The 25,269-nt window shown below is 44.0% G+C and overlaps 2 protein-coding genes across 6 annotated transcripts in view; one reads left to right on the top strand and one right to left on the bottom strand.

Moving 5' to 3' along the window:
* The window catches only part of LOC124788013 (calcium uptake protein 3, mitochondrial-like), a 580,087-nt gene that overhangs the window by 355,613 nt on the left and 199,205 nt on the right, over positions 1-25,269 (top strand). The window contains exon 1 of one of the 5 annotated variants that reach the window (XM_047255060.1): positions 5,408-5,506. The exons of 3 other annotated variants lie outside the window; for them this stretch is intronic. The gene's annotated coding sequence lies outside the window, so the exon portion shown is untranslated. Of the gene's footprint in view, positions 1-5,407; positions 5,507-16,457; positions 16,832-25,269 lie in introns of those variants that run through there. One more of the 5 variants, XM_047255058.1, reaches the window with a different exon arrangement.
* Positions 1-25,269, bottom strand: part of LOC124788507 (GTP-binding protein Rhes) — a 677,045-nt gene that overhangs the window by 539,802 nt on the left and 111,974 nt on the right. The gene's annotated exons all lie outside the window — the stretch shown is intronic.

Below are 25,269 nucleotides of genomic sequence, written 5' to 3'. Positions count from 1 at the left end.
TATTTTTTTAAATATTACTTATTGTACAGAAGTAGTACAAAGCTGTATCACTTTTCAAGATAATCTCCCCCACGCTCAGTGCAAGTCCTCCAGCGCTTAAAAAGTGCATAAATTCCTTTAGAAAAAAATTCTTTTCGTAGTCCACGCAACCACTCATGCACCGCGTGGCGTACCTCTTCATCAGAACGGAACTTCTTTCCTCCCATTGCGTCTCTGAGTGGCCCAAACATTTGGAAATCACTTGGTGATGAGGACTGCCGCCATTACTTGCTCGCTTTTTTCTTTTCCGGTTGGTGGAAGAGAACCCAGGTTTCGTCCCCAGTAACGATTCTTGCAAGCAAGCAATCACCTTCTCGTTCGAAGTGTCGAAGAAATTCTTCACTAGCATCAACACGTCGTTCTCTCATTTCAGGAATCAGCTGCCGTGGCACCCGTCTTGCAGACACTTTGTGAAACTGGAGCACATCATGCACAATGTGGTGTGCTGACCCACGACTAATCTGTAAACATGCTGCAGTGTCATTCAGTGTCACTCGGCGGTTTTCCTTCACTATGGCTTCAACTGCTGCAATGTTCTGTGGAGTCAAACTCGTTGTGCCTGACCTGGACGAGGAGCATCTTCCACTGAAGTCACACCATTTGCGAACTTCCTACTCCATTCGTAAACTTGCTGCTATGACAAACATGCATTACCGTACTGAACCTTCATTCGTCGATGAATTTCAATAGATTTCACACCTCCACAACGCAAAAACCGAATAACAGAACGTTGTTCTTCCCTGGTGCAAGTCGCAAATGGAGCGGCCATCTTTATACTGATACTGCGACGGTATGTGAGCATTTGCACTATGCTGCCATCTACAGGCCATTGCGACGGTATGTGTGCATTTGCACTATGCTGCCATCTACAGGCCATTGTCCACGCTGTTTGTAGCACGCTTACCTACGAATAGGATAACGGCGCGAAATTTCGATTTGTTATTACAAATTTAAGGTTTTCATTCGACTCACCCTCGTAAATGTTTTTTTGTTTTAGTGGACGATCTATAGAATTTTTTATCTTATTGCGTTAGTAGACAGAGTGAAATTACATTGTAGAAACACGTAATTACCTCGATAATATCCTTTTTCAATGTGGCTGTTTCGAATTGGTATAGATGTGATGTATTTCTACAGACAAACAAATGATTACAAGTAAATTTATTCAAGAGAAAGAGTTTCACAAATTTAGCAAGTCGGTAACGTGTTGGTCCACCTCTGGCCCTTACGCAGTTATTCGGCTTCGCTTTGGTTGATAGAGTTGTCGAATGGCATCTTGTTGGATATCGTGCCAAATTCTGTCCAACTGACGCCTTAGATCGTCGATGTCCCGAGATGGATGGAGAGACCTACGCATAACGTTCCAAACGTTCTCTGACAAGGAGAGATCCGGTGACCTTTCTGGGTTTGGTAAGGACGAAGACAAGCAGCAGAAGCGCTCGTTGTGTGCGGTTGGGCATTGTTGTTGTTGAGGTCTCCAGTCCAGAGACTGGTTTCATGCAGCTCTCCATGGTACTCTATCCTGTGCAAGCTTCTTCATCTCGCAGTACCTACTGCAACCTACATCCTTCTGAATCTGTTTAGTGTATTCGTCTCTTGGTCTCCACCTACGATTTTTACCCTCCACGCTGCCCTCCAATACTAAATTGGTGATCCCTTGATGCCTCAGAATATGTCCTATCAAGAGATCCCTTCTTCTAGTCAAGTTGTGCCACAAATTTCTCTTCTCCTCATTTCTATTCAATACCTCCTCGTTAGTTATGTGATCTACCCATCTAATCTTCAGCATTATTCTGTAGCACCACATTTCGAAAGCTTCTGTTTTCTTCTTGTCTAAACTATTTATCGTCCACGTTTCACTTCCATACATGGCTACACTCCATACAAATACTTTCAGAAACGACTTCCTGACACTTAAATCTATACTCGATGTTAACAAATTTCTCTTCCTCAGAAACGCTTTCCTTGTCATTGCCAGTCTACATTTTATATCCTCTCTACTTCAACCATCATCAGTTATTTTGCTCCCCAAATAGCAAAACTCATTTACTACAGTAAGCGCCTCATTTCCTAATCCGATTCCCTCAGCAGCACCCGATTTAATTCGACGACACTCCAACATACTCGTTTTGCTTTTGTTGATGTTCAGCTTATATCCTCCTTTCAAGACACTGTCCGTTCCGTTCAGCTGCTCTTCCAGGTTCTTTGTTGTCCCTGACAGAATTAAAATGTCATCGGTGAACCTCAAAATTTTTATTTCTTCTCCATGGATCTTAATTCCTACTCCGAATTTTTCTTTTGTTTCCTTTACTGCTTGCTCAATATACAGATTAAATAACATCGGGGATAGGCTACAACCCTGTGGTTGGGCATTATCTTGCTGAAATGTTAGACACTGATGGCTTGCCATGAAGAGCAACAAAACGGGGCGTAGAATATCGTCGACATACCGCTGTGCTGCAGAGTGCCACGGATGACAATCAAAGAAACCCTAGAATGAAAACAAGTGTCACCCCAGACCATCAGTCCTGGTTCTCGGGCCGTTTTAGTATCCCACCGCTGTCCGGGACATCTCCAGAAACGTACCCCTTGGTTCAAATGGCTCTAAGCACTATGGGACTTAACATCCGAGGTCATCAGTCCCCTAGACTTAAAACTACATAAAACTAACTAACCTAAGGACATCACACACATCCATGCCCGAGGCAGGATTCGAACCTGCGACCGTAGCAGCAGCGCGGCTCTGGACTGAAGCGCGTAGAACCGCTCGGCCACCGCGGCCGGCTCCCCACTGGTCATCAAGGCTCATTTCGAAGCGGAACTCACAACTCAAGACGATCCTATTTCAGTCAATGAGATTCCAGGCCGATGACATGTCTGGTGACAGTGTGGACAGCAGTGGGATAGCAATCTTACTATCGCTCACCTACGGCCCGACAACGAGGGTGCCATTTCTTTTCGTACCAGGACCCCTTTGGTTATAATTGACGGCACCATTATAGCACACCGGTACGTGACGATATTACACGCCACGTTTTGTTGCTCTTCATGGCAGTGCATCCGGGGCTTACATTCCAACAAGATAATGCCCACCCGCACACGGCTACTGTTGTAACCGCGACCGGAACGGTCACGGGGTGGCCGAGAAAGGGCGGCGGGACCAAACGGAGAGAGGCCCGCGAATAAACAAACGAACGGAACGGACGGACACGAAACAACGACGGGCGATGGAAAGAGACCTTACGACGACAACACGCAAGAAGCAACGAAGTGACAGAGACAACCAAACGAATTCAAGACGTCCACTAGTAATGAAAACAAAGAACGGAAAACAGGCTGTCTGTTGCCAAGGCGATATGTCAAGACTCGAGCAACGATTAGACTCGCTGGCTGAGCGAGAGGCAGGCGCTTACAGCTTACGGCGCGGTGGTGCAGAGACCTCTAGGGGTCTTCGACGTCCATGACGTCTGGCGGGGATTCAAATTCCGCGGCGCGCCGTACCAGAGCTAGTTCTTGTCTTCGTGCTTGCCAAACCCATTCCTTGACCAGTAAGGTCGCCGGATCTCTCTCCAATTAACAACGTCTGAAGTAGGGTTTTGGAGCATATACTGTATTCAAACATTATGAATCACCTCGAAGGGAACGATCTATTGATACGTAATCAGCATGGTCTCAGAAAACATCGTTCTCGTGCAACGCAGCTAGTTCTTTATTCGCACGAAGTAATGGCCGCTATCGACAGGAGATCTCAAGTTGATTCCGTATTTCTAGATTTCCGGAAAGCTTTTGACACCGTTCCTCACAAGCAACTTCTAATCAAGTTGCGGGCCTACGGGGTATCGTCTCAGTTGTGCGACTGGATTCGTGATTTCCTGTCAGGAAGGTCGCAGTTCGTACTAATAGACGGCAAATCATCTAGTAAAACTGAAGTGATATCAGGTGTTCCCCAGGGAAGCGTCCCGGGACCTCTGCTGTTCCTGAGCTATATAAATGACCTGGGTGACAATGAGCAGTTCTCTTAGGTTGTTCGCATGATGCTGTAATTTACCGTCTAGTAAGGTCATCCGAAGACCAGTATCAGTTGCAAAGCGATTTAGAAAAGATTGCTGTATGGTGTGGCAGGTGGCTGTTGACGCTAAATAACGAAAAGTGTGAGGTGATCCACATGAGTTCCAAAAGAAATCCGTTGGAATTCGATTACTCGATAAATAGTACAATTCTCAAGGCTGTCAATTCAACTAAATACCTGGCTGTTAAAATTACGAATAACTTCAGTTGAAAAGACCACATAGATAATATTGTGGGGAAGGCGAGCCAAAGGTTGCGTTTCATTGGCAGGACACTTAGAAGATGCAACAAGTCCACTAAAGAGACAGCTTACACTACACTCGTTCGTCCTCTGTTAGAATGTTGCTGCGCGGTGTGGGATCCTTACCAGGTGGGATTGACGGAGGGCATCGAAAGGGTGCAAAAAAGGGCAGCTCGTTTTGTATTATCACGTAGAGTGTGGCAGATATGATACGCGTGTTGGGATGGAAGTCATTAAAGCAAAGACGTTTTTCGTCGCGGCGAGATCTATTTACGAAATTACAGTCACCAACTTTCTCTTCCGAATGCGAAAATATTTTGTTGAGCCCAACCTACATAGGTAGGAATAATCATCAAAATAAAATAAGAGAAATCAGAGCTCGAACAGAAAGGTTAAGGTGTTCGTTTTTCCCACGCGCTGTTCGGGAGTGGAATGGTAGAGAGATAGTATGATTGTGGTTCGATGAACCCTCTGCCAAGCACTTAAATGTGAATTGCAGAGTAGTCATGTAGATCTAGATGTAGATGTATTATGGACAAGACACATCCCTCAGCATTTTGACGAGCTAACGCGGCAGTTGGACAGAATTTGGCACAGTATCCCTCAGGACGAGATTCAAAACCTCTATTAATCAGTGGCACGGTGAATAACTGATTTCATAAAGGCCAGGGGAGGTCCTAGTCGTTATTAACTCGCACAAATTGTGAGGCTCTTTCTCTTGAATAAATCATCCAGTTTTTTCTTACACTGTAATCTTTTGTTCGGTCCGGTTCGGATAATTTTTTCGTGGTGCGTCGTATTTTTTTTGTATTTTTTGTCTTAGATTGTATTTTTAAATGAGTATAATGCAGCTACAGCCATTTGCATTGATGTCATCGCAATTGTTGTGGAGAATCCATATAACAAAGCCGATTTTAACGGAAGAAAGAGATTCTCTCCTCCCTGTGCGTGCGCCAGAGAGCAGTTCACTCGGGCAGCCAACTTCCTCCGCTCTGACCCAGCACGTCCGCCGCAAACTCAGACAACTCGCCGCCAAGGTCTGCGCACGTTCCCAGCCAGCTCCCTGATGTCTGATGTCTGACGTCTACAGTCTGCTTGCAGCCGCCGTCTCTCACAGCCGAAACAACTTCGCATCATCGCTGCCTGAACCAGTCCTAGGTGAGGACTTCACCCAGCGACAGACCTGAAGCGCCTCTAATCCAACAATTACTCACTCACCGGTTATTAGCCATGTAGACGATGCACTGCGCCACTTCATAAACAAGTACGACTGACAGTTTAGTTCTCGTAACACCTTCTAGACGAGTACGGTAAGTCTGATTGTCACTATGTGGTCGACACTTGACATACCTGTTAACGTTGACCTCTAGTTTAACTGGTCCCTGTTTCCCATCGCATCTCAATACAGCTTTCCCAGCACAAAACGTTTAGTGTATGTATAAGGAGTTCGAGCTTTCACGCATCTAACTTACTAGATTCTCGCAAAAATTCCTTAGTTCTTAACGGATTTTTTAAAAGTATTAATCGTACTCAAAGGTCATCACAGTTAGCTCTCGTTTAACGTAAATTCAGTTAACAGATTTTATCAGCTTAACAACTCTTCCACAGGCGTAATGGAGTTTCTTTAGCCGTGGTAAGAAACTTAAATGATTTTAAGACTTACTGTTATCGCTCAGCACGAGCTACGAGTATACGATTATTTATATCGCAGACTTGTACCAGTTTATTATCGCAAATCTGTTCAGACTATGCCTGTTAAAAATTAACATGAGAGTGCATATTAACAGTAAAACCATTCTCTCAATGGTATCAAGTCAGTATCAGTAGCAAAAACTACTTACGTAAACTTTTTATCAATGATATTCCCTCCAGCGAAAATTGCGTTCTTTTGTTCTGTAAAATTTATCGTAGCCTCACAGCGACTAAGCCACAAGCCAAGTCAGCGATATATTTTACTACATACACTGGATTTCTTTTATTTTTCTTTTATGGTAATAACTCTGCTTTTTTTTTGCAAAGTGCAATTAGATTTGTAATATCTATAATACAATCACAATATATGTCTTTGACACTCAAGTAATTCTCTTTAAAAATTGTGTTTATTTCTCTTTTTGAACTATATAGTCGTAGCGTATCTAAAACTCTCTGCTTGAAATTTACCGCAGTTACGAAAACCTGTAGTGAATTGTACATCTTTGTTTGGACTTGAAAGGTCTTTCAGACTATTATTTGTCAGTTAACATTAGTCTTCGTTTAATAAAACGTTTATAGTGATTCCCATTATATACATTCCGCGGTACAGTGGTGTAGACTGTTCGAGAATTCCATGGTTCCATACCGCATTGTGTTTCAAAAAATGGTTCAAATGGCTCTGAGCACTATGGGACTGAACATCTCAGGTCATCAGTCCCCTAGAACTTAGAACTACTTAAGCCTAACTAACCTAAGGACATCACATACATCCATGCCTGAGGCAGGATTCGAACCTGCGACCGTAGCGGTCGCGCGGTTCCAGATTGAAGCGCCTAGAACCGCTCGGCCACCAACGGCCGGCCAGTGTGTTTATTCTTTGTTTTGATTATATAGTTATTCCTTGTTTTGTCTCGTGACACTGAATGTCATGCTAACAACATACTTCTGTGTAATTAATTTATACGTGGAAATCAATTTTTTCTCTAATTAACCACATATAACTGGTGCTGCCCGACGTGATCACGCATAACACGACTTCCGCGCCAGGTTCGACACTACGCGCCATAACTACGACTGCCCGCATCTCGTGGTCGTGCGGTAGCGTTCTCGCTTCCCACGCCCGGGTTCCCGGGTTCGATTCCCGGCGGGGTCAGGGATTTTCTCTGCCTCGTGATGGCTGGGTGTTGTGTGCTGTCCTTAGGTTAGTTAGGTTTAAGTAGTTCTAAGTTCTATGGGACTTATGACCACAGCAGTTGAGTCCCATAGTGCTCAGAGCCAGCCAGCCATAACTACGACTGTTATTACCGCGCCAGCCGCGTCGGTTATTCATTCAGCACAGAGATGAATTCCTTCCCAGTGCTTACCGAGCCAGCATCGAGTAATGGAGTTATCAGCAGGGTTATGATCAAACCACCGCCTTTTTGCCGACATAACACTTGTTTTGGTTCGCGCAATAAGAGAGCCAATTCATCTTAGCATATATTACGCCAGATGAAATATGGTTACGTGGTAGCTGCGTTAATGGAAGATCTTGCCGCAGACGCCCAAGGCATTCTCGCTACGCTTCCGGAAACCGAAGGATGTGCTGCCATAAAGAATGCTTTGATTATGCGACTGTCGCTGTTCGAAGCTAAACGTCTGGAGAAGCTTGTAATAACAGAGGAATCAGGCAACAGAACTCCGTAGCTACTGGTTCGTCGCCTGCGTACTCTTGCAAATAATACTGTCAGTGACGATGTATTACACTATATATGACAATGCCGACTATCAGTGGATGTCCCGTAGATTTGAACGCATAAGCGCAAACAGCTGATCGCATAGCGGAAATATATCAGACGACAAGTGTCGCGACGATGGCTTATGCGCAAGATAACACAGCCTCAGCGACTTTGTCGTCACAACAGACTCAAATTATACGGGCTTACAATACAAATCACACAAAAAGCAACGCACACGTCGACGAAAAAGTAGTCGAAATCGTTCAAATTGTTCAAATGGCTCTGAGCACTATGGGACTTAACTTCTGAGGTCATCAGTCGCCTAGAACTTAGAACTAAATAAACCTAACTAACCTAAGGACATCACACACATCCATGCCCGAGGCAGGATTCGAACCTGCGACCGTAGCGGTCGCGCAGTTCCAGACTGAAGCGCCGAGAACCGCTGGGCCACAGCGGCCGCCTCGAAATCGTTTGCCAGCGACATAGAACATATGCTGGTACCACAGAAAATTTGGGCGAAGACGCACGGAAGTGTATACAACAGTGTAAAGCGAATCGTGATGCTAATACAGTAGCAGCTACGTACAATCACGTTCACCCCGGCAACCAAGTTACCACGTCACAGCCGCTACGATGCTTGCCTGTGTGCTGCAAATGATACAAAGCTTACGACATTCGGATACGCCACGTTACCACTGCGTCGTACCTTTGAGTGGATGTCTACTGTGGTTAATGTATAGACCTCATACTAGGAGCAGACTTCCTGGCGTTCTACGATCTCGTACCACGACTAGGTCTGCAGCGATTAAGCGACGCGACAACGAACATGGCTGCATAAGGTAAGTTGAACTAAACTACTACTACTACTACTACGACGACAGTCAGAGTGAACGCTAGGAACATGAAATATAAACGACTACTAAGAGATTTCCAGGAGATCACGAGGCAATCAATAACGTTAGCATTTGTCAAACACCCGACAGTTCATCACATCCTCTCTACCCCAAGCCCACCAAATTATGTATGCCCTCGACGATTAGCACCCCATAAGTTATTTTCCGCTCTTCGAGAAGCAACTGGGCAGCCCTTCTTCACGTGGTACCCAAAATGAAGAACGGTTGGCATCCCTGCGGTGGTTATCGGCAATTACATGCCATAAAGATTCCGGACAAATGTCCCATGCTGCATATAGAGGATACCTCTGCCGGGATACAAAGCAAAACGATTTTTTCAAAAATAGATTTGGTCAGAGCATTCTACTAGAGTCCGGTTGCTCATGAAGACGTTCCCAAGACAGCTGTCACCATGCCGTTTGGTTTATGCGAGTTCACACGAATGTTATTCGGGCTCTATAATGCAGCGCAGACTTTCATAAACGGGGTAATGGATGAACTAGAATTATATAATTACATTAGGCAGCTACGTCATAACACCCCTTGTATCTCCCCAACCGTAAAAGATGTAAAGATGCAGTTTGGACAGTGAATTGCAGGAACAGGGGATACTTGAATACATCACATTTCATGTTTGTGCTATTTTTTATTACAGAGATATGAGGCCATCTTTGTTTTTTTAAATGGAACCCTATGTTAAATTTTAGCGTAACATGATGGGCTTTAAAAGATCGTTTGAAATATGTGTATATCACATATTTAGGCGAATAGTTTTTGAGTCACATATGTTTCGTATCGTGTTCGTTCTTCGAAGCGGCGTTGTCCAATGCGACCTTTCCTGTTGACCACTGAGGAACTTAACAGGGCAAGCGTTGTATTCCTGTTTCTCTATAACGTCGCAAGGTGACGCACGAGGTAGCTGGAGAGAAGGGTATAAATGTGCTACTGAAGTAGTGAGACATCGCATTTCCGTCACAGTTTCTTGGAGCAGACATGTACACCAACGAAGAAAAGTTAGATATGCCTCTAGTATATGGTGAAAGGAGAAGAAATGCTGTTAGAGGAATAAAGCGATATGGGGAGCTGTATCCTGATCGTGAGCGTCCTACGCGCCAGCTTCTTGCACGTATTTGCAAGAAACTACTTGAATTGGGATCATGGAACGCTATACAGAGGACAAGGCAGAAAACTGCAACTGGCGAGGTGCACGAAGAGGGCGTTCTAGCGTTGGCGCATAAAGACCCTACTGTTTCGTCACGGCGTACCGCCTCGGAATGTGGTATAAGCCAGAGAAGTGTTCTACGCATATTGCACCGGCATAGATTTCACCTGTTTCACCTCTCATTACATCAAGCACTCTCAGGAGTGGATTTCGGACGGCGCCAGGAATTTTGCCGGTTTGCTATCCAGCGCCTACAAGATGATCCAACGTTTTTTCAATGGGTGCTTTTTACTGATGAAGCGACTTTCACGAACCACGGTAATGTGAATTTGCATAATATGCATTACTGGTCAATAGAGAACCCTTATTGGCTTCGACAGGTACAGGATCAGCAACCGTGGAGTGTTAACGTGTGGTGCGGCATCGTCGGAAATGTCATTGTGGAGCCGTACGTCATTCCGGGTATACTAAATGGCAATAATTGCGCACAGTTCCTGCGAAACGTTCTGCCCATTTTGCTGGAAGAGGTACCACTAACTACGCGTCAGTGCATGTGGTTCCAACATGACGGCTGTCCTGCTCACTCTTCCCGTGTGGTTCAAATGGCTCTGAGCACTATGGGACTTAACATCTATGGTCATCAGTCCCCTAGAACTTAGAACTACTTAAACCTAACTAACCTAAGGACATCACACAACACCCAGTCATCACGAGGCAGAGAAAATCCCTGGCCCCGCCGGGAATCTAACCCAGGAACCCGGGCGTGGGAAGCGAGAACGCTACCGCACGACCACGAGATGCGGGCTGTTCCCGTGTGGCTCTAGAGCTGTTAAATGAAAAGTTCCCGGACTGTTGGACAGGACGACGTGCCGAAGTGAAGTGGCCAGCCCGGTCTCCTGATCAGACCCTTCTTGATTTTTTTCTGTGGGGAGCAATGAGCATTTTGAGCACATGCTTCAGTAAAGTTTTGTATCATTTACAGTATGTATTTTGCATCTTTGTGTGTATTTGCTTCGTATTGTGATCAATATTAAATATTTTCAAATGCGAAACAAATACGTATGAGATAATCGTAACCAATAAGGGCCTCCTCATTCGCATTTGTATTTCTGTTACTTAAAATGTATTAACATCTTGTAGTATTTTAATACTGTATGTTGTCTACTGTTTTGGTATCACAGTTGTCAAATAACTAAATAATATTTGCGCGACATTATCAGTTAATTTTTGCGCAAAATATCGCAGTATGTATTAGTATTGTCGGGTAAATGGGCGTGTTTGTGTAAGGACGGACTCGCGACGTTTACCATGTACTCTACACAACAGGGAAGGTCGCACTGGACAACGCCGCTTCGAAGGACGAACACGATACGAGAACATATCTGTGTCTCAATAACTATTCAACTAAATATTATGATGTACACATATTTGAAACCGTCCTTTTAAGCTCATCAAGTTACGCTAGAATTTAACATAGGGTTCCATTTAAGAAAACCAAAGATGGCGTCATATATCTGTAATAAAAATTAGCACAAACATGAAATGTGATGTATTCAAGTATCCCCTGTCCCTGCAATTCACTGTCCAGACGGCATCTTTGTATCTATTACGGTCAGGGAGATACAAGGGGTGTTATGGCTTAGCTGCCTCACCCTGTATAGACGATGTGCTCGTTGTGCGTCCGCAGCTCGTGGTCGTGCGGTAGCGTTCTCGCTTCCCACGCCCGGGTTCCTGGGTTCGGTTCCCGGCGGGGTCAGGGATTTTCTCTGCCTCGTGATGACTGGGTGTTGTGTGATGTCCTTAGGTTAGATAGGTTTAAGTAGTTCTAAGTTCTAGGAGACTGATGACCATAGATGTTAAGTCCCATAGTGCTCAGAGCCATTTGAACCATTTGCTCGTTGTGCCTGCCTCTGAAGCGGAACATATGCAGCATTTGACGAAGTGTTTGAACGTTTGCGTGCACAAAGACTAATAGCGAACCCATCAAAATGTATTTTCGCCGTCAAGGAAGTTCAGTTTTTTGGCTACACAGTGGATGCAAGTGGCGTCTGACCACTGCAAGACAAGTTGCGTACCCTTGTCCAGCTACAATTCGGCAATTGCAGCATTATCTTAATATAATAAATTTCTACAAGTGGTTTCTGTCACATCATACGTCAATAATAACACCTCTGAATGAACTCGTGAAAGGTGCTCATAGGCCAAACGACAGACTTCAATGGACACGTGCGGCAGACTCCGCTTTCAGTGCTATCAAAACCGCAGTAACAATAGCGGACGCAGCTCTGCTAGAACACACTGTAGGAAAAGCACCGTTAGTATTAACGATCGATGCTTCTACTAACGCAGTTGGAGCAGTGTTGGGTCAGAGGATAAACCAACATTGGCAACCGCTTCGTTTTTCGCCAGAAGCTGTCACCCTCATAACAGAAGTAGGCGACGTACGAAAGTGAGCTGTATGCAGCCTACGCTGCAATAAAAATAATCCAAGTATTCTTTGGAAGGTTGCCATTTCAGTATCTTTAAGGGCCACAGGCCGTTAACTTACGCCTTCAAAGTGAGGCCAAGTAAGGCATCGCCAATACAATTGACGCATATTGACTACATTAGCCGATTTACAGCCAACACAATATATGTGCAAGGCAAACTTAATGTGCCCTTTGGCGCACTCCCTCCGATTGATGCAATGAACGTAATAGAGCATACATCACCGCACGTTGAGGCCATAACTGCAGCTATTTATCTTGATGCCAATATGGCCAAATATGAGCTTCCATTTCCGTCACTTTCATTTCTGGCCGAGCCGTGCATCTCCCATCAATTCGGACAAGTAAGGGTGGTCCCCCTGTTAGCACTTCTCGTTTTGTATTACTCCGTTAATTTGCTCCACGGTTCACGGCTCACTGTTCTTATTAAGATAGGTACTCGCATTTTCGGCCCTCAAACGCACGCAGCATGTTGCTTCTTTACCACTTAATATCCCGTCCAAAGGCCTTCAGTTTCAACCACTGACTGCACTCGACATGCCCACTCGACATCTATCACCTCCTCCCTGTCAGCTAGGCTGACGTTCTAAAAGTCATAACAGGCGCGGGGTCAGTTTTCTCGCATGGTCCGTTTTGCCTGCACATACGAATGGGGTTTAGGTCTGGTGCAGGAGGAGGCCAGTCGAGAAGAGAACTTTCATTCTGCTCCGCAGACCACTCCTCCACCATCGCATTCATGTGTATAAGAGACTGGTCCTGCTGGAAACACATTAGTCCCTCATGATATGAAGGTTTGGAAAAAAAAATAGCATTTTTGGAGGGGATCTGACGAGGCATGAGCAATTAATGTTAGTGTAGCTTCCCGGCCGCGACTGGCGAAAGGGAAAGAATACTGCTCTTATCTCGCTGAGAGAGAAAAAGGAATCACATTCCTGGAAGACTGCATCAAAATACATTCCACTGTACAACACCAGCTATCCTCACTGATATTTGGCGGCTAGGTGTGTTACGCTCGGTATGCTGCCAAACTGTGCTATAGTTTATGAAAGTAAATAAAGACGATTATTTAAAAAAAAACATGTAATTGTAAGAATGCACCATTTGTAACATGTGGCAGATGCACAGCAAATTAATTATTCCTCTATTTTCACGATGAATATCACACCGCACGTGTATAGGCACATAATCAACTGTAAAATAATAAAAGTATCTAATTTTATGTACGAAGTTCTCGTGTACGAATTACACTCCATTTCTGGAAATTTATTTGAATTCCGAAATTTTCCTTTGCCTTTCCTTTCCATGCCATTTATGAAAATATTAATAAATAAAATGTACTGAGCATTACTTCTATTTATTTGCAGTGTAAGTAAGCAAAAATGAAAGAAGAAATAAAGAAGGTGTCACCAGAGGGCACGCGCTCACACACACACTTTACAAGTTATTAAAAGAAATATTTTTATCCATCTGTAGCAACTGTAGCTGTATGTATATTGAAATAACCAGCAACCACTTGCATAAAACTGATTGCTCATTATGGCATCGACATACTGCATTGTTAAAAGAAATTAATTTAAAATGTTCGGAGTGGATGCGATAGCTTGCTAAAAGACAGCGATGACATCATTTTATGGGCGCTGTTTTATGTACGAACCATTAAATTGTTGAGAGATAAAATAAGATCCATTTACTATTTGGATGAGACATGGTTGAATGTACACATACAAGAAGTAACGCCAGAAAATTCTCTAAACAAGCTTTTTTGCTTTGTTTAGCCACGGGAAACAAGGGCCCACCAGGTAAAGGAGAACGCCTGATTATCACACGCACTGGGAACAACGCAGGATCCGTCGAATACTGTTGAGAAGCTTCGAATCCAAGAAGAGGGGACATTATTATGAGGAGATGTGCACCGATGCGTTCGAGAAGTGGTTTCAAGAAGTTCTTTCTCGGATTTAGGAAAACGAAGTTTTTTCTTGATAACGCAGCGTACTATTCTCGTCGAATAGAAAAAGTTCCTGATGCGCATTCCAATGAGCAAGATATGTCGGAATGGATAAAACTATCGCATTTCAAGGCAGTATGATGAAGGAAGTACTATTAGAAATCGTTAAAAGAAACAGGGTGGCAGACAATGAATATGCGGTAGATGAAATGGCTAAAAATACATGGAACACTGTTCTTCGAATTCCTTCGTTTCACTGCAAATTACATGCTCTCGAGTTAGTTTGGACCACAATCAAAGGCAATGTTGAAGTGATGCAGCAGAAAACAGGTCATACAAAATGTAGGAGGTTAAAGAACTACCATAACAAGCAGTAAGAACATTGACTGTGGAAGACTCGAACACACGTGTCCTCCATCTGGTGGAAAAAGCTGAAACTCAGATGTGGAAATTAGACTTCATTATAAAGGAGAGAATCCGGTTTCGTAAACTGATATACGGCCGGGAGAGCGGTGTGCTGACGACATGACCCTCCATATCCGCATCCAGTGACGACTTCGGGTGAGGATGACACGGCGACCGGTCGGTCCCGTTGGGCCTTCATGACCTGTTCGGGCGGAGTATAGTTTTTATAAAGTTAGTTTTATCCTTCCTTTAACATTATTGTAACTGGTGTTGTTGTTATTATTGTTTGTGTTTGAATCTACTATTTGGTCAGTCGGTTTTTTACGCTTTCTTTCATTTAATGAACAAAGTAAGAGCATATGGACTATCAGACCAATTGTGTGATTGGATTGAAGAGTTCCTAGATAATAGAACGCAGCATGTCATTCTCAATAGAGACAAGTCTTCCGAAGTAAGAGCGATTTCAGGTGTGCCTCAGGGGAGTGTCGTAGGACCGTTGCTATTCACACTATTCATAAATGACCTGGTGGATGACGTCGGAAGTTCACCGAGGCTTTTTGCGGATGATGTTGTGATATATCGAGAGGTTGTAACAATGGAAAATTGTACTGAAATGCTGGAGGATCTGCAGCGAATTGACGCATGGTGCAGGGAATGGCAATTGAGTCTCAACGTAGACAAGTGTAATGTGCTGCGAATACATAGAAAGAAAGATCCCTTATCATTTAGCTACAATATAGCACGTCAGCAACTGGAAGCAGTTAATTCCATAAATTATCTGGGAGTAGGCATTAGGAGTGGTTTAAAATGGAATGATCATATAAAGTTGATCGTCGGTGAAGCAGATGCCAGACTGAGATTCATTGGAAGAATCCTAAGGAAATGCAATCCGAAAACAAAGGAAGTAGGTTACAGTACACTTGTTCGCCCATTGCTTGAATACTGCTCAGAAGTGTGGGATCCGTACCAGATAGGGTTGATATAAGAGATAGAGAAGATCCAACGGAGAGCAGCGCGCTTCGTTACAGGATCATTTAGTAATGGCGAAAGCGTTACGGAGATGATAGATAAACTCCAGTGGAAGACTCTGCAAGAGAGGCGCTCAGTAGCTCGGAACGGGCTTTTGTTGAAGTTTCGAGAACATACCTTCACCGAGGAGTGAGGCAATCCTACGTATATCTCACGAAGAGACCATGAGGAAAAAAATCAGAGAGATTAGAGCCCACACAGAGGCATACCGACAATCCTTCTTTCCATGAATAATACGAGACTGGAATGGAAGGGAGAACAGATAGAGGTACTCGAGGTACCCTCCGCCACACACCGTCAGGTGGCTTGCGGAGTATGGATGTAGATGTAGATTACACTGTAGCCAAAGTTCGTGCACAGGGTTTTTCTCACGAGCGACGCACGCTTCTCTGCGACGTCAGGCCGGCGGCCAACTGCACAGTGTGCACGAAGGATTTTAGACACCATTGCTTTCACTTGCCCAGGTCGTAATCAGTCACGTGAAACTATTTCGCCCTAGCTCTCGGTGAATAGACGTACAGTCATATTAAGGTGAGAGGGGTTAAGACGGAGTGGTTCTTGAAAGCGGGCCGCTTCCCCGTACACGACGTTCCGGATCGCGCGCTTATCGCTGCATCCTGCCGGACCGACCGCGCGGAGCTTCGCAGTTGGCGAGGTCGTGCCGACGCCCTTGCCTCGAACTCGCGCGCCGCGGCCCCATTGGACCGCTGCGCGTGTCGTAACTGCCGCGTGTGCGGCCTTGGCTGATAAACCGCACAGCCGGCAGGCTTCCCGAACGGATTGCGTCAAGGCTCGCGCTGTGGTCGCCGGCCGCTAGTTGCTGCGTTGCGGCGCGGTCGCCAGTTGCTGGTCGCTGACTCCGACTCGCAACAAGTGTCTGTGCTCGTGGCGGCGGGTGTGTGCGAGTGTCTGTGTTTACCTGGCGAGAGGGCGGGCGTGCGGGTCGGCCCCCTGTGTGAACTCCTTAGCGCTGTTTGCACCGAGGCGGAAGGGAGCGTCGGATACATACCGCAAGCGGTGTGCAGCGCAGTACGCGCCAGTGTTTTAGCAAGTGCCTGGTTGTTCGGAATCTGTGCTCTTCAGCGGCAGCTGGAACTACAACCAACACTGTGCGTGTGGGCCACAACGTCGGTATCCAAGGCGTACAAAGGTAAACAATTACATACTCAGCTGTTGATGAAAGTAAACCGCATCCGCCCACTATCTGCTGATATTTTGGGGTCAAGAGGAATGTTCCATACGAGTCGTCGGCGTTGACCAGTGATGTTAATGACAGCTGTCACGTCACCTTTTGGTGCATATATTGTTGTTAGTTGTGGAAGCCAAACGAATTTCAAAGAAGGAAAAAAAAACTGGTTATGGTGAGAGATTGAGCTGCAGGTTAGCTCGAGGTACTGGTTAGGTTGGAAAGTGACAGTTTGGTTGTAAACTGGCGAAGCCAACGATTGTCATATTACTGACTGGTCTGTAGCTTAGCCCGTTTGAAAAATCGACAGTAAGATACTTCATAGTCGCCATTTTGTTTACGGCATTTGTCGCATGTTTTCTATGTCACAGGTTAAAGCCGTCGATCCTATTGAACATTCCTGTATATCCACATTTTGCTTCGCGGCTGGCGTCTGTGAACAGATGATAGCTCCCACGTATAAAAATAAATTACTCCTCAGCGCCCATATATTGTTGTTTGTGCAGTGTAATCTGGTCGATTAGCTAGAAGGAGTGGGTTGAACCTACCGATAAAGAACGTCGGCTTTGACCCGTGACGTGATGATGTTGTGACATGTACAAAAAAGGAAGATAGCAGAAGACTGACAACATTTGTTTTGCCTCTATATTAATTTTTGCAGTGTAGTTGTGGCCTGAGGGTTAGGTTAGATTGAAAGGTGACAGTCTGGTTGTGATTTGGCAAAGCCACCGAATGTGAATACGACATTATGGTTCTGGTGGCATACTTATTTGCGGTGCAGTCAGAGGTCTACGTTAGGATGGTCGGTAACTGATTGTGAACTGGGGAAGCAGTATCGAAAGCGTGAGTGGACGTGCACACTGACTTTAACTTAAGACGTAATGATGTGTAACATCGTAGGGTGCAAACAGAAATACAACACAGACAATATTTGTTTTGTTCTATAGTCCTTTTTGGAGATTTAAGAAGCAGTAGTAGTAGTAGTAGTAGTAGTAGTAGTAGTAGTGTAATACTGATGCGAAACGCAGCCCAAGGTTTAGATTAGGATGTAAGATGACAATTTGGTTTTGAAATGGCGAACTCAATGAATGTGATGTCACAACAGTAGTAATAATTGTCTCTCTCTCTTGTGTATTGTCAGCTTGTGGTCCATGTAGCACCTTGTTTTTCACTAGCTTATGGTTCATATTGTTGTTACTCTCGAACGGTAGTCGGTTACTTACAGCAAACGTCATGAGGGAACAGGTTTCCCGTAAGTAGCAGAGGACTGACTATTTGTTTTTCCTCTATATTATTTTGCAGTGTAGTTGTGGCCTGAGGTCTAGGTTAGATTGACAGGTGACAGTCTGGTTGTGATTTGGCAAAGCCACCGAATGTGAATACGACATCATACTTGTGGTGTCATACTTCTTTGCAGTGCAGACAGAGGTTTATTATTCTTAGTCAACCGAAGAGTCCGGCTTTGACCCGTGACCTAAGGCTGTTGTGGTGTGTGACGTCACGACGACGTGGAGTTTACTTTGTGAGTGTGGCATGTTTGTAGGTGTCCTTTTGATGTGATCGGTGGTGCTCTCTGGTGGTGTGTTTATTGTTAGCGTACTATGTGGCGTATGGGGTTCATTTGCGTGGTAGCATTGCACGTGTGTGGTATCGGTGGTGACTGTGCTTTCAGCGAAATATTTTTCAGTGAGTTAACGATTCTGGTTTTGTTCTGTCGATGTATTGTAGTTTTTTTTCTGTTCATCGTGCGTGAATTTTGATAAATCGCTTTGTTTATGTCTTTGGTAGGTATGGATAGGACTGATAAGGTCAACAGTTTTCGGTTGTCGGCGATGATGGGGGACAGTGCGTTGTCTCTAATAAAGTTTCTGCAGCTATTCGACCTTTTGGCTGAACTCGTAAAGTGTTCAGAGTGTGGTGAAGAAATGAGACTTACTAAAGTTCCGGCGTCTCGGATCAGCGACGGCTATATATGGAGATGTAAGGATAACAGGTCAAGGGAGGTGTTCGATTCCAGTGGATATTGTTTAGTTGATTTTGGGAAGGTTGTGGTCGTTTTATGTTATCGTTTTTGTCTTTTGGTTTAGTGGCGTGTTTATTTTTAATTTGTCCCCACTCAAAAACCCCCAATTTACACCCGCTTATCCCGTTAGTTTCATTATATTTTTGGAGGAATATGTGTGCGATGGTTTTTCGATCTATTTTTGTGTTTGTTGTCATGTTTACGCAAAGACGTCATAGTCGCCATATGGGAGTTGTTGTGAATGGTCGTTTCCGCCATATTGGTGACGTCATTGGTCAAAGCAGATGAGTGTAACGGGACGTTTCCGTTAACCCCTCAAAATGCCTAACTTCATAAACAGATATCCAAAAGACGATCGTGGATGAGCTCATATTATTCTTACTACACGTTTCCAGAGATAATGAAAACTTTCTTTCTTAGAGTTGGCAACCCAGAATATTATTTCATGCATAATTGAATGAAAATGTGCAAAATGTTTTCTTATGACTTATTACCCCCCCCCCCCCCAAAGATCTGCAATGATTCGAAGTGCATAGGTGGATAACTGACTTTGTTTAAGAGTTCAAAAATGTCTCTCCAGTTTAAATATTTATTGTAGAAACAGGTAACAAGCGATTTATTATCTGATTCTAAGATGAAACTCAGTTCTTTTAACCAAACTTTAAACGTTTAAAGTGGATTTGTTTGAGTCATAGACTTGGATGAAATGTGTAACGTAATTTCGCCGCTACCGACCGAGGACGATGACGTAACAAGGAAAATGTGTTGCAAGAACAAAGACTACAACAGTAAATTGACTGTATTGTGGAGCATCAACCATGAAACAAGTACTAGGAGAGATGTCAGAAGTCAGTGGTCTGGTGCGGCTACATGACTTTCTTCCATTAACAGCTGAAGTTCGCCCACAACCTCCTAAAGCGATATGACTGTACTAGACTGCTATTGAAGGTTCATTGGCTTTATAGTTCGGTACGGTAGCATTACCTTGCCCGTGGATTAGCTTTACGATCACTTAACGTTCACAGGTGTGGGCTGGCTCGTAACCCCGTTCCGTAATAACTTCCATTCACTAGCCCGGCTCAGCGCCACGTGTTAACAACCGGCTGTAACCAATTTAACGTGCACTTCGTAGCAACATAGTCTCTGCTACTGGCTGGTTGCGGAACCAGGAAGTGACTTTATCTCCAGCCTTCCTGTTTATCAAGGCAAGGACTGTCGCCGTCCTGTTCAGCACCATCAAAAATACTTTCTAGACCCACCAACATGAAATAGAATACCCTCACCTGTAGATATGTCGTCTCCAGCGCGTCTGAGAGACAATGTGTCAAGTCTGAACGCATGGCTACGTTGAGAGAGCATGTTATAAGCTGTGTTATGCGCAAAGTTACTTACAACATAATCATTTCCATTAATTTCAGCTTGCCTGTCGATCAGTGAGTAATTCACCATTCTTTTGAAACTGACTCCCTTACATTCTTGGCAGCATGTTGTAACATAGTGGGTTAAGTGACTAAACTTAAAGCCGCCCACACACTGTACTTGTTCACGTATAGTTTAGCTGGTGGGAATGCGCCACTTTCTCAAGTTGGAGGCGAATGTACACCTGTTAACGTACTAATCGTATTGCGTGGGCGGCATTTCCTTCAAAATTAATAATTTCACGAGATGTACTAATCTTGGTTGTGAGAGAAAATGATAGGATATACTCGCATTGTAAGGAATGCCTTTCTTGCCGGCCGGAGTGGCCGTGCGGTTCTAGGCGCTACAGTCTGGAACCGAGCGACCGCTACGGTCGCAGGTTGGAATCCTGCCTCGGGAATGGATGTGTGTGATGTCCTTGGGTTAGTTAGGTTTAATTAGTTCTGAGTTCTAGGCGACTGATGACCTCAGAAGTTAAGTCGCATAGTGCTCAGAGCCATTTGAACCATTTTTTTTTTAATTTTTTTTTATAAAGCGTTTCTTCATTTTCTCTGCCTATCTGAGTTTGTGACCATTCCAAGCAAAAACATCTAGCAAACATTGGGTCTGAAACGCTCGCCTTAAGAGCAATGAGGTCTTGTCCAGTGAAACAGTCGTGTTTCATATTAGCAAAGATCAACTACTACTCATATCTCTTACGATATGAATTTTAGAGCCCGTGTTTACTTGATGTGTTTGCTACGAATGATCGTTCCTGTCATATGCCTGGGAACAGATCATTACTCCTGGGACACCATGTATACAGGGCGGTCCATTGATCGTGACCGGGCCAAATATCTCACGAAATAAGCGTCAAACGAAAAAACTAGAGAGAACGAAACTTGTCTAGCTTGAAGGGGGAAACCAGATGGCGCTATGGGTGGCGTGCTAGATGGCGCTGCCATAGGTCAAACGGCTGTCAACTGCGTTTATTAAATAAGAACTCCCATTTTTATTACGTGTTCGTATAGTACGTAAAGAAATGTGAATATTTTAGTTGGATCACTTTTTTTCGCTTTGTGATAGATGGCGATGTAATAGTCACAAACATATGGCTCACAATTTTAGACGAACAGTTGGTAACAGGTTGGTTTTTTAAATTCAAATACAGAACGTAGGTACGTTTGAACATTTTTTTTCGGTTGTTCCAATGTGATACATGTACCTTTGTGAACTTATCATTCCTCAGAACGCATGCTGTTACAGCGTGATTACCTGTATATACCACATTAATGCAATAAATGCTCAAAATGATGTCCGTCAACCGCAATGCATTTGGCAGTACGTGTAACGACATTCCTCTCAACAGCGACTAGTTCGCCTTCGGTAATGTTCGCACCTGCATTGACAATGCGCTGACGCATGATGTCAGGCGTTGTCGGTGGATCACGATGGCAAATATCCTTTTACTTTCCCTACAGAAAGAAATCCGGGGACGTCAGATCCGGTGAACGTGCGGGCCATGGTATAGTGCTTCGACGACCAATCAACCTGTCATGAAATATGCTATTCAGTACCCCTTCAACCGCACGCGAGCTATGTGCCGGACATCCATCATGTTGGAAGTACATCGCCATTCTGTCATGCAGTGATACATCTTGTAGTAACATCGGTATAACATTACGTAGGACATCAGCATACATTGCACCATTTAGATTGCCATCGATAAAATGGGGGCCAATTATCCTTCCTCCCATAATGCCGCACCATACATTAACGAGCCAAGGTCGCTGAGGTTCCACTTGTCGCAGCCATCGTGGATTTTCCGTTGCCCAATAGTGCATATTATGCCGATTTACGTTACCGTTGATGGTGAATGACGCTTCGTCGATAAATAGAACGCGTGCAAGATATCTGTCATCGTCCTGTAATTTCTCTTGTGCCCAGTGACAGAACTGTACACGACGTTCAAAGTCGTCTCCATCCAATTCCTGGCGCATAGTAATTAGGTACGGGTGAAATCGATGTTGATGTAGCATTCTAAACATCGACGTTTTTGAGATTCCCGATTCTCGCGCAATCTGTCTGCTACTGATGTGCGGATTAGCCGCGACAGCAGGTAAAACACGTACTTGGGCATCATCATTTGTTGCAGGTCGTGGTTGACGTTCCACATGTGGCTGAACACTTTCTGTTTCCTGAAATAACGTAACTATCCGGCGAACGGTCCGGACACTTGGATGATACCGTCCAGGATACCGAGCAGCATACATAGCACACGCCCGCTGGGCATTATGATCACAATAGCCATACATCAACACGATATCGACATTTTCCGCAATTGGTAAACGGTCCATTTTTAACACGGGTAATGTATCACGAAGAAAATACCTTTCCGCACTGGCGGAATGTTACTTGCTACCACGTACTTATACGTTTGTGATTATTACAGCGCCATCTATCACAAAGCGAAAAAAGTGGTCCAACTAAAACATTCATATTTATTTACGTACTACATGAATATGTAATAAAATGGGGGTTCCTATTTAAAAAAAACGCAGCTGATATCCGTTTGATCTATGGTAGCGCCATCTAGCGGGCCAATCGTAGCGCCATCTGGTTTCCCCCTTGAAGCTAGACAAGTTTTTTCTTTTGATGCTTATTTCGTAAGATATTTGACCCGGTCACTGTCAGTGGACCACCCTGTATACAATTTGTTTCAGTTTGAGACCACTAAATATCTCGAAAACGATGCATCCTACGAAAAAAAAAGTTCTAGGTGAAAAGTTAATGTTAAGAAAGGGAATAGCTGCCCAAATCTTAACCACTCCTCCGCCCCCCCCCCCTCTCTCCTCCCGACTCCCCATTTTTATTGCATATTCGGATTCCAAGCCAAAAATTACTTACGATTTACTCACACCGTTTTACATTTGCATCGTAAATGAAATGTACAGCCAAATGCGTCGATTAACTGCAAAAATAGGCAAATTTCATATTTTTCTATTGCAGTGCCATCTACCAAGAACGCGAAACAATTATTTGAGTAAACTGTACTTATTTTTGGCGTGGAATACGAATATGCAATAAAAAACTACTGCGAGTTTGTGCGTTTTTGCCCCCGTCAACAGTGTTTTTCTCAGACATAAGTTCAGTTGCGCCGTAGCATCTAGTAAGTTGTCAACTAAATACGTAATACTCCTCCGCGATTAAAATAAAAAACATCGTTAAGCCACCTTAAACGAATCAGGATTTCATCATCATAACTTGCTGTAATTGCTAGTAGTAGGCATTACGAACATGTAATGACTGTTAAAGCGTGGGAGACCCTCTTTTAGACTTTTACCGATAAAGTAAAATAACTTATTTCTTTGGGCGTGTCCTGTACATAGTAATGCGAACTGCAATAAAAACATCGATTTAACATGAGGTAAAATTAAATTAATTTTCACTAATTTTTGCATGAGCGAAGGGATCGCGATATTAAAAGAAGTCTGCGGATACCAGTTACTAAATTCTGCCCCTATTTTTATTTCAGATGAGGTTGGATTCGTCCTAAACGTCAGCTAGGGGAACTGAGGATGGTGTACTAGAGCACCGTAACGGGTCGCATAAGGAAATGAAATTGGAAATATAGACGGCTAAAGGTGTTTTTGATTCGACATTTTATGTTGAATACCCGAAGCCCCTCAGCCATCTGTATGAAGACTGACTTACTGAGATGTCAGTATCGTCCTTTGTTTAGTATATAGTTATTTTCATTAAACTGTGTCGTCATGGTGATCTGCTTGAATAGCTTAACACAGAGCTACGTAGCGAGATGGGAGGACGAGCCAAACGCGGGTCGATAATGTCCGCTGGATACTTACAGGGAGCGTACTTTCTGTTTGGTTTCCCTTGATCACACACACTGTGAAAACACGACGACACACGAGACAGAACTCTCACGATTTGCAACAGTGTGCTGCATAGTGTAGAGCCGGTTAATGCCCGAGATGTACTGCAGTGCTGAAGTTGCTCTGCAGCGTTCGGGGATCGAACAATAATATTCTGTGTGAATTTCCTTGATTATTTCTTGTGTGTCTGCGTATCTGTACGTGGCAGCTCTTCGTAAGTAGTGGTTTTGTCAACTATTCTAAAGTCGGAAATGCAGCTACCATGTTAGAGATGGTAACGAAGTCGGAATGCAGAAGTAGAAAAAGACAGAAATCGGTGCTTATGTTTTGAGGAGAAGTAAGTGATGGAGTAAAGCATGGCTCAAGGAAAGAAGTGAGAAACTAACAGTTATTAGCTTCGGAGTTTCTGGCGCGCGATATCTAAATTTGTCCTTTAAGCCTTCCATATGCTTTAAAAAAATACACTGTATATGAATTGTATTGATATATATTCAAATAAACGGCACATACTGCATTTCATTCCTGACTACAGTTTCCTTCATCGAACCATCCACTTGTTTAGTTTGAAGTGTCTTTTTATTTTTTGCAGAAAAACAAGCTATTTCAGGACCAGTGTCAGGTGCACTGTGTGACACTACAAGGTTTAGTACCAGGGTACCCAGACACTACTTAGAGCTGTGCAGTGCCTGAACGGCGAACCGTAAACATTGTACGAGACCCTGCGTAAAAAGCATAGGCCGTGGAGTATTAACTCATCAGGACCGTCGTGCAAACACTGATACCGCGGAGATATATTGTTCGTCGATGCTACCCAAACTGAGACCCACAGGTTACTCAGATTAATTTAGTTGAATATTATTCCAACGTAATGATGTTTCACAAACATGTAGTTGCAAGTCTTACGGCTAAAATGCCGCTTAGGTGCATAGAGCAGATATTTTGAAGTGTGGGTACTACAGAGTACAGCTGTTACGAGCTTCTAGAATATCCGTTTAGCTGATCTTAAAGTCGTCGCAACCTCCACATCAATTTTTAGTTCAGCTGCTTACGACGAAGGGGAATCAACGCTCCTTCACTCTCGAATCTCT

The sequence above is a fragment of the Schistocerca piceifrons genome, chromosome 3 (genome assembly GCF_021461385.2).
Source record: "Schistocerca piceifrons isolate TAMUIC-IGC-003096 chromosome 3, iqSchPice1.1, whole genome shotgun sequence".
NCBI lineage: Eukaryota > Metazoa > Arthropoda > Insecta > Orthoptera > Acrididae > Schistocerca > Schistocerca piceifrons.
The sequence above is the reverse complement of the archived record's forward strand: the minus strand, read 5'-3'. Positions and strand labels throughout refer to the sequence as shown.